At 33.1% G+C, this 12,730-nt stretch overlaps 2 long non-coding RNA genes across 2 annotated transcripts; both read left to right on the forward strand.

The window, feature by feature from the left end:
• Positions 1 to 1,813: 1,813 nt before the first annotated feature.
• LOC141652371 (uncharacterized) lies at positions 1,814 to 3,757 on the forward strand. Its single transcript, XR_012547175.1, has 2 exons — positions 1,814 to 2,984; positions 3,407 to 3,757. It is a non-coding gene; the product is annotated as an uncharacterized LOC141652371 (long non-coding RNA).
• A 1,228-nt stretch (positions 3,758 to 4,985) lies between these two features.
• On the forward strand, positions 4,986 to 6,477 carry LOC141652372 (uncharacterized). Its single transcript, XR_012547176.1, has 2 exons — positions 4,986 to 5,488; positions 5,720 to 6,477. It is a non-coding gene; the product is annotated as an uncharacterized LOC141652372 (long non-coding RNA).
• Positions 6,478 to 12,730: the final 6,253 nt, after the last annotated feature.

Genomic DNA, 12,730 nt, shown 5'->3' on the forward strand with positions numbered 1-12,730 from the left:
TCATCTTGTCCACCATTTTAATCCGCCATTATTTGTGCCACCCATTGTAGCGAAATGTATCAGTGGTTGGTTAGTTGGTTGCGCTCGTTTTGAGTCCATAGAAACAAGTTTCAATATGTTTAATTGAGAAAAGAGGGATTTGTTGTGTGTGTTAAGAGGCTTAGAAATGGGAATCCCCATTTACACATTATTCATTAGCGGTTTTATGCCATTAATTCATATAGTTTGTATGTAGAACAGTTCTCCAAAAAGTATTCCGAGGAGTTCTTGAAATGAAATGTGCTGTTGGTAAGAGTACTTAAAGACATAAGTTTATTAGAAAGCAACATTTATCTTCATAAATACACCATCCATGAGAAAAAGTAGGCGTTTATTGCATAACAGAGTCAAAATATTAGACCAACCTGAACTTCCCTTAGCATTAGCTAATCTTAGCACTTCTTATTAATTTCACTAAATCCGGACAGCTGGACATATTAAATGCGTATGGCAATCATTAAGTTCCAGTCTGAGTAACTAATCTCCTACAACTCGAAATTACATACTCTGATAGGGAAACATACAAATGTTGCACCACGAAACAGAGATATCATCTTGTCTCAAACATTTTTCAAACCTTTTTTAATATTTCGCTAATGCAGGGTCTATTGAGATCGAGAGCAATGCAGTTCCTATCCCAAATAGTTCAATCTAATTATGAAACAAGCTTACCCCCACTGTACTTAGCATTTAGCAATTGGTTGAACTAGAATAATCAGAGTATGAGACCCTTGGAATGCAAGAGTATTAAATCTCTAAAGGGACAATTTTGCCGCCCTTCTGGTCCACATATCTAAATTTGTAGTCCTTGTTATTGTTTGGTTCAAAAATTAACAAGTGATATTCTTTTTTTTTTGAAGGGAAACAAGTGATATTCTTGTGTACAATGTGTGATACATAAATGGACTCATGGGACTCAAAAATATAGGTGGACTCACCGGATCTTGCATATATATATATATATATATATATATATATATATATATATAATTAGGATCACATGAGTCCACCATATCTTTTTGAGTCCGTGAGTCCATGATATAATATCACACGTTATATTAAATAATATCAAAGCTTATAGTATCACACGTTATACTAAACAATATCACAGCTGGAAAAAAACTTTTTGAAAAAAAAAATTGAAAAAAAAATCGTGATATTGTTCTGTAATACAATATCACACGTTATGCTAAACAATATCACACGTTATACTAAACAATATCACAGCTTTCACGAAAAAAAAAAATGTTTAAAAAAAATTTCGAAAAAAAAAAATTCGAAAAAAAAAATTTGAAAAAAAAAAATTCGTGATATTGTTTTGTAATATAATATCACAAGTTATACTAAACAATATCACACGTTCTACTAAACAATATCACAGTTTACATGAAAAAAAAATTGTGAAAAAAAATTTTCGGAAAAAAAAAATTTCGAAAAAAAAAACCGAAAAAAAAAAATTTGAAAAAAAAAATTTCGAAATTTTTTTTTTATTTCGAAAAAAAAAATTTCATGATATTGTTTTGTATAGTGCGTGATATTGTTTTATGGACTCAAATATTTAGGTGGACTCACCGGATCCCACCTCTATATATATATAGAATCAGGTTCATATATATATATATATATATATATATATATATATATATATATATATATATAGAATCAGGTTCAACTAAGTCCTTCTAATTTAGATGAGTCCATAAGTCCTCATCTAAACCCTTAAATGATACATAATTGACGACTGAGATTAAAACAAAAAAAAACATATAACACAACCAACCACTTGCATTAATTTTCCCCAATTTCCAATATCGTTTCATTTCCCATTAATCTGTCATTCATTCTCAATATTTCAATTACTCCACTCTTTTTCATTCCATCTCCATACAATCTCTCTCTTAATTGACAAATTCTCCGTTCATGTTATGTCTCAAGAAATGTTTGGCATATTCTTGGAATTAACTCGACTAATATATCCTTCTACAACACCCCCTTTAACGAATGGCTTACGAAGTGTGCGAGCAACGATGTCGATGTTTCTATTTCCGATTGGCCCATTCATTTCGCTGTTACCTGCTGGTGGTTATGGAGATGGCGCAACAACGTGGTATTTGGCCGCGACAATGAGAATCCGTCACAACCAGGAGAGTTCTTACTTCAACAATTCGAAAATACTAAACATGCTTTTGATAATTTCGACCTGCTTATTCCCCCTCATAGACCATCATATGAGGAAGTTTTCATTCGGTGGAATCCTCCACCACACGGATGGATATTGCTAAATACAGACGGGGCATCAAAGGGTAATCCGGGGCAAGCAGGTGGTGGCGGAATTTTCCGGGATGAGACGGGTAATTTTGTGTCAGCCTACTACTTCTCGTGCGGAATTTGCACCTCAATGAAGGCGGAATTGTTAGCGCTACTTGCCGGGTTGGAAATAGCAAAGAGGATGCAGTTCTCGAAAATCCTCATCAACATGGACAATGTTACATGCGTGAATCTTGTGAACGATAACCAACTGGTAAGCAATAATTTGAAGTTTATAGTCAAGCGATGCAAGGATTTAATTAACGACGCTAGCTGGAACGCGAAGTTGAAGCATGTGTATCGTGAAGGCAATAAGGCGGCTGATATGTTAGCAAACAAAGGAATTAATTCAAGCACAATCCCGACGCATCTCGACTCTCCGATAGTAGAATTACGACCCATCCTCCGGGATGATATTTTTGGGGTAGCCATTCCCCGTGTAATAGCTAGAACTTAATTTTTTAATGGGGCTTAGCCTCTCTCAAGCACAAAAAAAAAAAAAAAAACCTCTCTTTTCTACCCAGATTTACAACAAAATACAACAAATCATCAAAATCTAACATCCTACTAGCACCATAACGACTACCGACTAGCACCAGAGTTGATATTTAATTTCAATTTTTCCGACATCGCCGCAGGTATAATTAGTTTATTGATATTTTTTTCGATTTTTCTAGATCTAGCATTTAGAACTGAAACATGAAAAAAATTAATGCTGATTTATGATATAATAAAGGGTTGAGATTTCATTTCCGCGTATTAGCCATGGTATTCAGTTTCGCTAATTTGTTATGTTCTATTAATCAATTTAGTTAAATAATTTTAATTCAGTTGGTAATAGTTTTTATAGTCAAGCTCTGCTAAATTCCTAGATGTGCTGACTTGGGAGTGTTAAATTACATTTTTGGTACTGCTATGACAATGTCGATGATGATTGCACCATTAATTTTCTTTTCACCTTACATTGTATGAGTGTTAGTCTAATAGTATACTTTATTAGTCTAATGATGTATTTGTATTATTTTAATGGTGTATTTGGTTCAAATTGTTGGTTGAGCAGGTGGTTGCCGGAAAAGACATTGGTTTTTCGTCACAGGCGAAAGGCAGTACCGAAAAGGGAAGGACCGACGGAAGGGAAAGGCGTCCGGTGAAGTTTAGTGGATACACAAAAACAAGACCACAAATTTTTAACTTAGTATTGTGTAATTTTAAATTAACATGGTGTAACTTTAAATTAGCATTGTGTAATTTTAATTTTTATTTTTGTTACTTTGTTTAAAAGCGTTTAACTTTAAATTAGTATCCTTTAACTTTAATGTTTAAAGGTTGTAATTTTAATGTTTAAAGTGTGTAACTTTAAACTACTATTGTGTAATTTTAATGTTTAAAGTGTGTAACTTTAATCTTTTAAGTGTGAAACTTTAAATTAGTATTGTGTAATTTTAATGTTAAAAGTGTGTAACTTTAATTTTAAAAGTGTGTAACTTTAAATTAGTCTTGTATAACTTTAATGTTAAAAATTTGTAACTTTAATGTTAAAAGTGTGTAACTTTAAATTAGTCTTGTGTAACTTTAATGTTTAAAGTATGTAACTTTAAATGTATAATGTGTAACTTTAGTGTTTAAAATGTGTAACTTTAATCAGAAATTGTGTAATTTTAATTAGAAATAGTGCAACTTTAATCATATATGATGTAACTTTAATTAGAAATAGTGTAACTTTAAGTAAATATGGTGTAACTTTAATAAAAAATAGTGTAATTTTAAGTAGATATGTTGTAACTTTAATCAAATATTGTTTAACTTGAATTAGATATGATGTAACTTTAATCTAATATGGTGTAAATTCAAGTAAAGATGGTATAATTTCAAGTAGATATGTTGTAATTTAATCAATATAATGTTATTTTAAGTAAATATGGATTAACTTTAATCTAATATAGTGCAACTTTAAATAAATATAATAACTTCAATTGATAATGTGTAAATTCAAGAATATGAGCAAATTAATTAATTAACTTCAAGTAGATATAATGTAAATGCAAATTAATTAATTAACTTCAAGTAGATATAGTGTAAATTGGGTGTAACTTCAAGCGGTTATTTAGAACTTCAAGCGAATATGGTGTAACTTCCAATTTATCGAGCATTAATGAAATTTTCGAAAGAGCAATGGTATACTAAAATACTACCATTAATGGGCTATCAAAAAATAATAAATTTAGGCTTTTGTTTCGCCTTAATCGGAGTCAGAATGAAGATTTCTGAAACTTTTTAAGAAACCGCTTCTATTTTACGCGGGAATAAAAATTCAGATCTTAAAACCATTATTTTTATATTTGAATTGAAAATGGTATAATAAAATGAGTTAATGTGAGAGAGAATGTAATTAATGGATGAATTGGGAATTGAATGTATGAAAAAAAGAAATTAATTTAGCATTAATTACTAGTAGGTGAGTGTGATTTTGCTTTAAATCTAGACCATCAATCTTATAAGATCTAATGGCTTAGAATAGACTTCAGAGACTTAGTTTTTAAATTTTGACTTATTTGACATTATATATATATATATATATATATATATATATATATATATATATAGAGAGAGAGAGAGAGAGAGAGGCGGGATCTCGTGAGTTTGTGCTCACAAATCTGGGCCACTAGATAAGGAAAATTCCATGGCTAAGATTTAATCTAAAAATAAAACAAAGTCAACCCAATACGACAAAAATTCATCTTCAACTTTCGTCATTTGCTATTTTAACCTTCTCTCTCCAAAAAAATCTTCATCTTTTCTTTAACATTCCCCTAATTTTCAAATTGGCTGTGTAATTGATTCTCAAATGTGAACTCCTTCAAATCAGTGTTAAAATAATCAAAACATCTTCGATTTTTTTTCCTCGAATTCATTCAATTCAACAAAATCAAGGCGTCGATCGATAAATGAAGAATCGCAATTGATTCGATGAAAAAGAGCAATTAAAACGATGGGAGCTTGCGATTGGAAGCAGCGAGTTTAGGGTAGATGAACGAGTCGTCGCGAGTGAGCAGCTTGTGAAGGAGGAGGACTGCCATGGCGCGAGCCTCTGGGTGAGGTGAGGATTGAAGGAGGTGAGCGAGTTTGAGGGAGAGCGAGTCAGGTTAGTGTTGTTTACAGAGGTTGTAGAGTAACTCGGCTTCAGATCGCCGGTCATTGTTGATTGACATTAAGTGTGAGATTAAGGTCTCGAACTGACTTGTCGGGGCCTAGAATCGCCGCCATTTGTGCATGTTGTTGCTGAGTCAACTCGGATGCCATTGTTGCACCTCTTGTTTTTCTTGTGTGTGTGCCTTTTTTAAAAAAAAATTAACCATACTCAGGTCCGTCACAGGTAGAAGCTTTATGCCGGCGATTCAGACTATACCGTCGGGGGGTTCGATAGTGCTCGGTTGAGGGACATCAGATCGAGGTTAGAGGAGAGGGTAAAAGAAAGAAAAACGTTGTTGATGTCATCGTACGACCAGGGGTGGCTTACCGGAGCTCCGGTGGTGGCGTACGGGATTTATATTTCATCTTCTGGTGTATTTTTGGTTTTGCAAGCTGACATTAGGTATACCAATGTTACTGGTTCTTACACCAGGGACTTTCCATGACCAAGGCATAATATTTTGATTCCTTGTCAATTGTCTCCTTGAAATGGCATACAATATTTTATGGTTTAGGACTTGGAATGGATATTGTATTGTCAATATTTGTCATGGCATATCTTCCCATATTGCGAGCGGTGGTAGTGAGATAGTGCTTCCGAAAAGAGGGTTGCATGAAATTGAGAAGTGTGGTGGTGCATAAGGTGATTGATGACGGAGCAACGATGGTAGGAACTCGTGTAGATGGGTCAACATTTGACCTAAGGTGATTGATTGATGATGGAACAGTGGTGGTAGTGAGATAGTGCTTCCCATATTTCTATTGTCAATATGAGTGAATTGGTCGATGGTGTTTGATGGGGTGTGTTAATGGTGGGTTGGCAGAGGGAGTGAGATGAGAGTAAGTGTAGTATGAACTCGTGTAGATGGGTCAACATTTGACATTAACATGTTTTGTATTGTTTTTAATCCAATTACATGCTATAACCTCGTTCTTCTAAAATAACATCGGAGTAACAACACAATAACACCACAACTACACCGTAGTAATAGCACAATAACACCACAATAACACCGGAGTAACAACACAATAACACAACAATAATACCATAATAACAACACAATAACACCGGAGTAACAACACAATAACATTACAATAACAGCACAATAACACGGGAAAAAAAGAAGAGTAAAAAAATCAAAATAGTAAAAAAAATCGAAGTGACATCGGAATAACATCACAATAACACCAGAATAACAATACCATCAGAATAACAGCACAATAACACGTGGTTAAAAAATAGTAAAAAAATCAAAGTAGTAAAAAAAATCAAAGTGACAACGGAATAACATCACAATAAAACCAGAATAACAATCACGCCAAAATAACAGCACAATAACATGTGGTAAAAAAAAGAGTAAAAAAATCAAAGTACTATAAAAAATCTAAGTGACACCGTAACAACATCACAATAACACCAAAATAACAATAACAGCACAATAACATCACAGTAACACGTGGTTAAAAAAAAAAAGAAAAAAAAATCTCAGTCGTAAAAAAAAAAAATCAAAGTAAAAAATAAGGCACAATAACAGCATAATAACACGAGGTAAAAAAGAGTAAAAAAAATTAAAGTAAAAAAAATCGGAGTAACACCAGAAAAACAAGTGGTACAAAAAGAAAAAGTAAAAAGGGTAACATAATGAGAAAATGAACTTAAGAATAACACTTCAATAAGAGTGTGAAGACAAACTCACCATAAGCAATATATATATATATATATATATATATATATATATATATATATATATATATATATATATATATATATATATATATATATATATATATATATATATATATATATATATATATATATATATATATATATATATATATATATATATATAGAGGAGTTCTTATAAGTCACAAATTTGGTTAGTCTAAAGTCAATCTTGCCACTCATTTTTGGATGTAACTTGATCTTTATAAGTGTAACTTTAATCATTTAAGGCTATTTTTTATATAAAATTTGAATTTATGGCTATTTTTTTATACAAAATTTTGAATTTATGGCTATCTTTTTAATATTTTGAATATATAAATTTGAATTTATGTAATTTTAACGATTTATGTAATTTCAACATTTTATAAATGTAACTTTCTTTTTTTTTTATGTAATTTCAACACTTTTGAGTGTAACTTTCTTTATTTTACTAGTGTAACTTTCTTTGCTTTAAGAGTGTAATCGTAGTATTTTAAGAGTCATTTTTATGTTAAAATTTAAATTTATGTAATTTTTATTATAGGTTGAATTTATATAATTTTAACACTAAGTTTAATGTAATCTTTGAGTCCATTTTGAGTGTAACTTCACTTCATTACGAGTGTAACTTCAGTTCATTACGAGTGTAATTTCAGTCTGTTACGAGTGTAATTTCAGTTCGTTTAGAGTGTAACTTCAGTTTGTTACGAGTGTAACTCTAGTCCGTCAAGTGTGTAACTCTAGTCCGTCAAGCGTGTAACTTTAGTCAACCACCGACAATACCACCACCATCATCCATCCCGTCACCACTACAGCACCACATCCATCACCTACATCACTACCCTCTTACCACCACCTCCAACAACCAAAAAAAAAAAAAAAAAAAAACAGATCTGAGCCATTGCCGCGGCACACCCACGACCCACCACTACCACCACGGTCCACCTCTTACCACCACCAACAACAACCCAAAAAAAAAAAAAGCAAATCTGAAAAGGAAAAAAAAAACACCACCACCGTATCATTACATTCAAAAACCACAACCACCAACAACAATAATAGCAACAACAATACCCACCACCCAAAAAAATTCCAGATCTGAAAATAATCTCACCAAAAAAACAAGAAAGGCGGAATTTCAGACGAAATATTGGCGGTGTCGGCGTGAGGGAGAAGGGGGTGGTGGTGTGGCTTCTCAGATCTGAAAAAAAAAAAAGAGGAGGGAGGCGGCAACGTGGAGGAAACCGTGGTGGGGGAGTGGTCTAGGAGAAAGGAGAAAGGGGTCGTTGGTTTTGCTGCGGCTGGGGTGGCGGCGGCATGTGGTGGTGGCGGTAGTGGAATGGTGGAGGCGGCAGTGAGTTTAGAGAGAGATGAGAGGAAGAGAGAGAAGTGGAAAATTTGTGTTGTGAGGGAATGAAATGAGAAATTAGGGTTTTGTGGTATTTATATCACAACCCTTTATTTTAATCTAATCCTAGCCATCCATTATTTAGATCTAAGGGCTTGGATGAGGACTCAAGGACTCACCTAAATAAGGTGGACTTATAGGATCCCTTTTCTATATATATATATATATATATATATATATATATATATATATATATATATATATATATATATATATATATATATATGCGGGATCTCGTGAGTTTGGTTCTTACGGTGAGTTGTGAGTTTGAAATCTCAGCCATTGGATCAAGGAAACCAATGACTAATATCAAATAGAAAAATCAAACAAGCATGGCATTATTAATAAACAAAAATTGTCCTCGTCCTCGTTTTTCTTCCCTTCCAGCCAAAAAATGCGTCAGACGAACCCTAAAATTTGGGGAAAAATAGAGTAGCAGCAATAAATTCTTCTCAATTTCTACAATTAACCTTCAATTCCTCTATTCCTATTCACGTTTATCAATTATTGCTCAACTAATTTGTATTTTTGAATTGGTGGTGCAAATTATGCAAAATCGGCTGAGCAATATGGTTTAGCGGCTGAATTATGGGTTGCTCGGAGATTGAACGGAGGTGGTGGCCGGTCGTGAAGGATGCTGATACAAGAAGATTGGCGGTCTAATGCCGCTGCTCGAATGTCAGGTTCGCGGTGGTTTGCTCAAGCAAGACCATTCAGATAGAAGCTTTTCACGTTTTTAAGGTGAGGTTTAGTCAAAAATATGGTTTGAACTTCAGATTAGTGTCCCTATCTTGTTTTTAATTCGTGTATTTTAAATCTATAAACAGTTGTTTGCTGCGAATCAAAATAAGCCAGCGGACATATCAAACATCCTAGTTGCGAATAAGAGCAAGCTTCTTCGATTGCTAGGAGATCTGAAGACTGACAAAGGTAAGTTTTTGGAATCAGTAGCTTTTACTATTGCATATAATTAATTGGTCACGTCTGGAATCAGTAGCTCAACAATCAACATTATTGTTGGCTCTTTTTTTCTTTTTTTTTGTCTAAAAAAAAACATTATTGTTGGCTCTTTCCTATGTCATCTCGCTTGCCTGTTCTCTGAGAAACTCGGATGATATTGCAGAGGATGAACAATTTGATTCAGACAAGGCCCAAGTCATGCAGGAGATTGCTTCTCTTGAACCAAAAGAGCTCCCTTGAAGACTAAATTGAATTGCCTCGTAATACAGTTGCACGTCTTTGATTGTGAAGTAACATATACTCCGTAGTAAACTCTTTCAATCCAAGTAGTGAATTGGGTTCAACAGAAGTTTTAATTTTCAGGACGGTTTTTCATTATGTATGTAATCAAATCCTGACATGTTATCTATTGAGTAACATAAGGGATGAAATTTTGGCCTCTGTTAGATAGAAAATTGCATTAATAATAACATATTACCACAATAACACTGCATTAATAATAGAATAATACCACAATAACACTACAATAACAGTAGAGTAACACCACAATAACACCAGAATAACAATAACACCAGAATAACGGCACAATAACATGTGGTAAAAAAAGAGTAAAAAAAATCAAAGTAACAATGGAATAACATCACAATAACACCAAAATAACAATATCACCAGAAAAACAACACAATAACACGTGGTAAAAAAAAGTAAAAAAATCAAAGTAGTAAAAAAAATCAAAGTGACACCGGAATAACATCAAAATAACATCAGAATAACAGCACAATAACATGCGTTAAAAAAAAGAGTAAAAAAATCAAAGTAGTAAAAAAAAATCAAAGTGACACCGGAATAATATCACAATAACAGCAGAATAACAGTAGAATAACAGCACAATAACACGTGGTAAAAAAAAAAGAAAAAAAAAATCAAAGTGACAGCAGAATAACATCACAATAACAGCGGAGTAACAATAACAGCACAATAACACGTGGTAAAAAGAAGAAAAAAAATCAAAGTCGTAAAAACAATCAAAGTGACAGCAGAATAACATCACAATAACAGCGGAGTAACAATAACAGCACAATAACACGTGGTAAAAAAAAAAAAGAGAAAAAAAATCAAAGTCGTAAAAAAAATCAAAGTAAAAAAAAACACACAATAACAGCATAATAAAACGAGGTAAAAAAAATAAGAGTAAAAAAAATTAAAGTAAAAAAAAAATTTGTACAAAAAGAAAAAGAAAAAAAGGTAACATAATGAGAAAATTAGAGAAAAACATAAGAGAAAAAAAAAATCAAAGTCGTAAAAAAGAAAAGCACGATAATAACATAATAACACGAGGAAAAAAAAGATAAAAAAATTAAAGTAAAAAAAAAAGAGAAAATAAGTAAATGACAGTTGTTTATATGACAGGTAAGATTAGATCTTGGCCATTCATCTCTAATATAATCTAGTGCTGAGATTTCAAAGCACAAACTCACGACTCACCATAAGAAACAAAACTCACAAGAACCTAACTCTCTCTCTCTCTCTCTCTCTATATATATATATATATATATATATATATATATATATATATATATATATATATATATATATATATATATATATATATATATATATATAGTGGTTCTTCTAAGGTCCTTACATCCATTGAGTCCCTAAGTCCTTATAAGGGCCTTTGGATGGAAGGGATGGAGGGATGAGATTACATCTCATTGAAGGGTCACAATTCTCCCTCCCTAATCCCCTTCCCTAATTGTGTATAACTCTACCTAATTTTGTACAACTCTATCAACATTCTAATCTCCCTACCCACTTCCTCATTATTCATTCATTCACACTTCTCTCATACACTCATTCTCTCTCATATTTCTCTCATTCTCTCAAAAAAAAAAAAAAAAACCAAATCAACAAAAAAAAAAACAACAAAAAAAAAACCAAAAAAAAAACAAACAAACAAAAGCAACAACACCGGTAGGCCTCCCTCTTCTCCTCCACCACCACCACGCATCCCACTCTCCTCGCCACCCTCCTCTCCCACTGCCAACCATGCCGGCAACACCCACCCACAACACCACTGCAACCACAACAACAACACCAGCCGACCTCCCTTCTCGCACCACCCCACCATCCCACCATCCGACCTCCCTTCCCACCTCCCTCCCTCCATCAACCAACAACACCACGACAACAACAACAACAACAACTCCACGACTCCCTCCTCCCTCTACCACCGCAACAACTCGACGACAACAACAATAACCACAACAACACCAACAACCCTCCTTACCATCACCACACCCGCCCACACCTGCCAACAACAACACCGCAACAACCCTCCTTTTTTTTCTTCAGATCTAAACAAAAAAACGCCCGCCTATTTTCAAAGTTCAAAATTTGAAAATCCCGCCTTTCCTCCATTGCTCGTCGGTCGTTGTCATTGCTGGTTGTTGCTCGTGGTGGTGGTGGTTGTTGCGGTTTGGGGAGAAAGGTGAGGTGAGTGGGTCAGTCATGGTGGGAGTGGCGGTGGTTGTGCGAGAAAGGAAAAAGGAAGAAGGTGGTGTGGTGATGTCGTTATTCTTTGTCTTTGTTTTCTCACTTTTTTTGTCTTTTTTTTTGTTTTTTAGATTTACTTTGATTTTTTTATTTGGTTTTGTCCTTTCTCCTTTTTCCTTTCTCCCTCCCCGCTCTTCCTTTCTCCTTTTTTTCGTTCTTTTTTTTCATTTTTTTTTTAATTTTCGTTTGGTTTTATGTTATTTTTTACGTGGGTGTTGTTTTTTTATTGTTATTTGGTTTTTTGTTTTGTTTTTGTTATTATTGTTATTGTTATTTGGTTTTTTTTGTTATTGTTATTTGATTTTTTGGACTAAAGTTATACATCTTGTCTATTAAAGTTATACACTGCGTGCATTGGAGTTATACACACGAAATTTAAATTTGGTTTTTTTTTATTGTTATTTGGTTTATTTCAGATTTCGGGTTTGGTTGGGTTGTTGGTTTTTTAGTTTTATTATTGTTATTTGGTTTTTTGTTTTTGTTATTATGAGTTTTTTTGGTTTTTGTTATTATTTTTTTTTTCATATTTATTGTTTGATTTTTTTACTATTTACGACTAAAGTTAT

This window comes from Silene latifolia, chromosome 4, assembly GCF_048544455.1.
Source record: "Silene latifolia isolate original U9 population chromosome 4, ASM4854445v1, whole genome shotgun sequence".
Classification (NCBI taxonomy): domain Eukaryota; kingdom Viridiplantae; phylum Streptophyta; class Magnoliopsida; order Caryophyllales; family Caryophyllaceae; genus Silene; species Silene latifolia.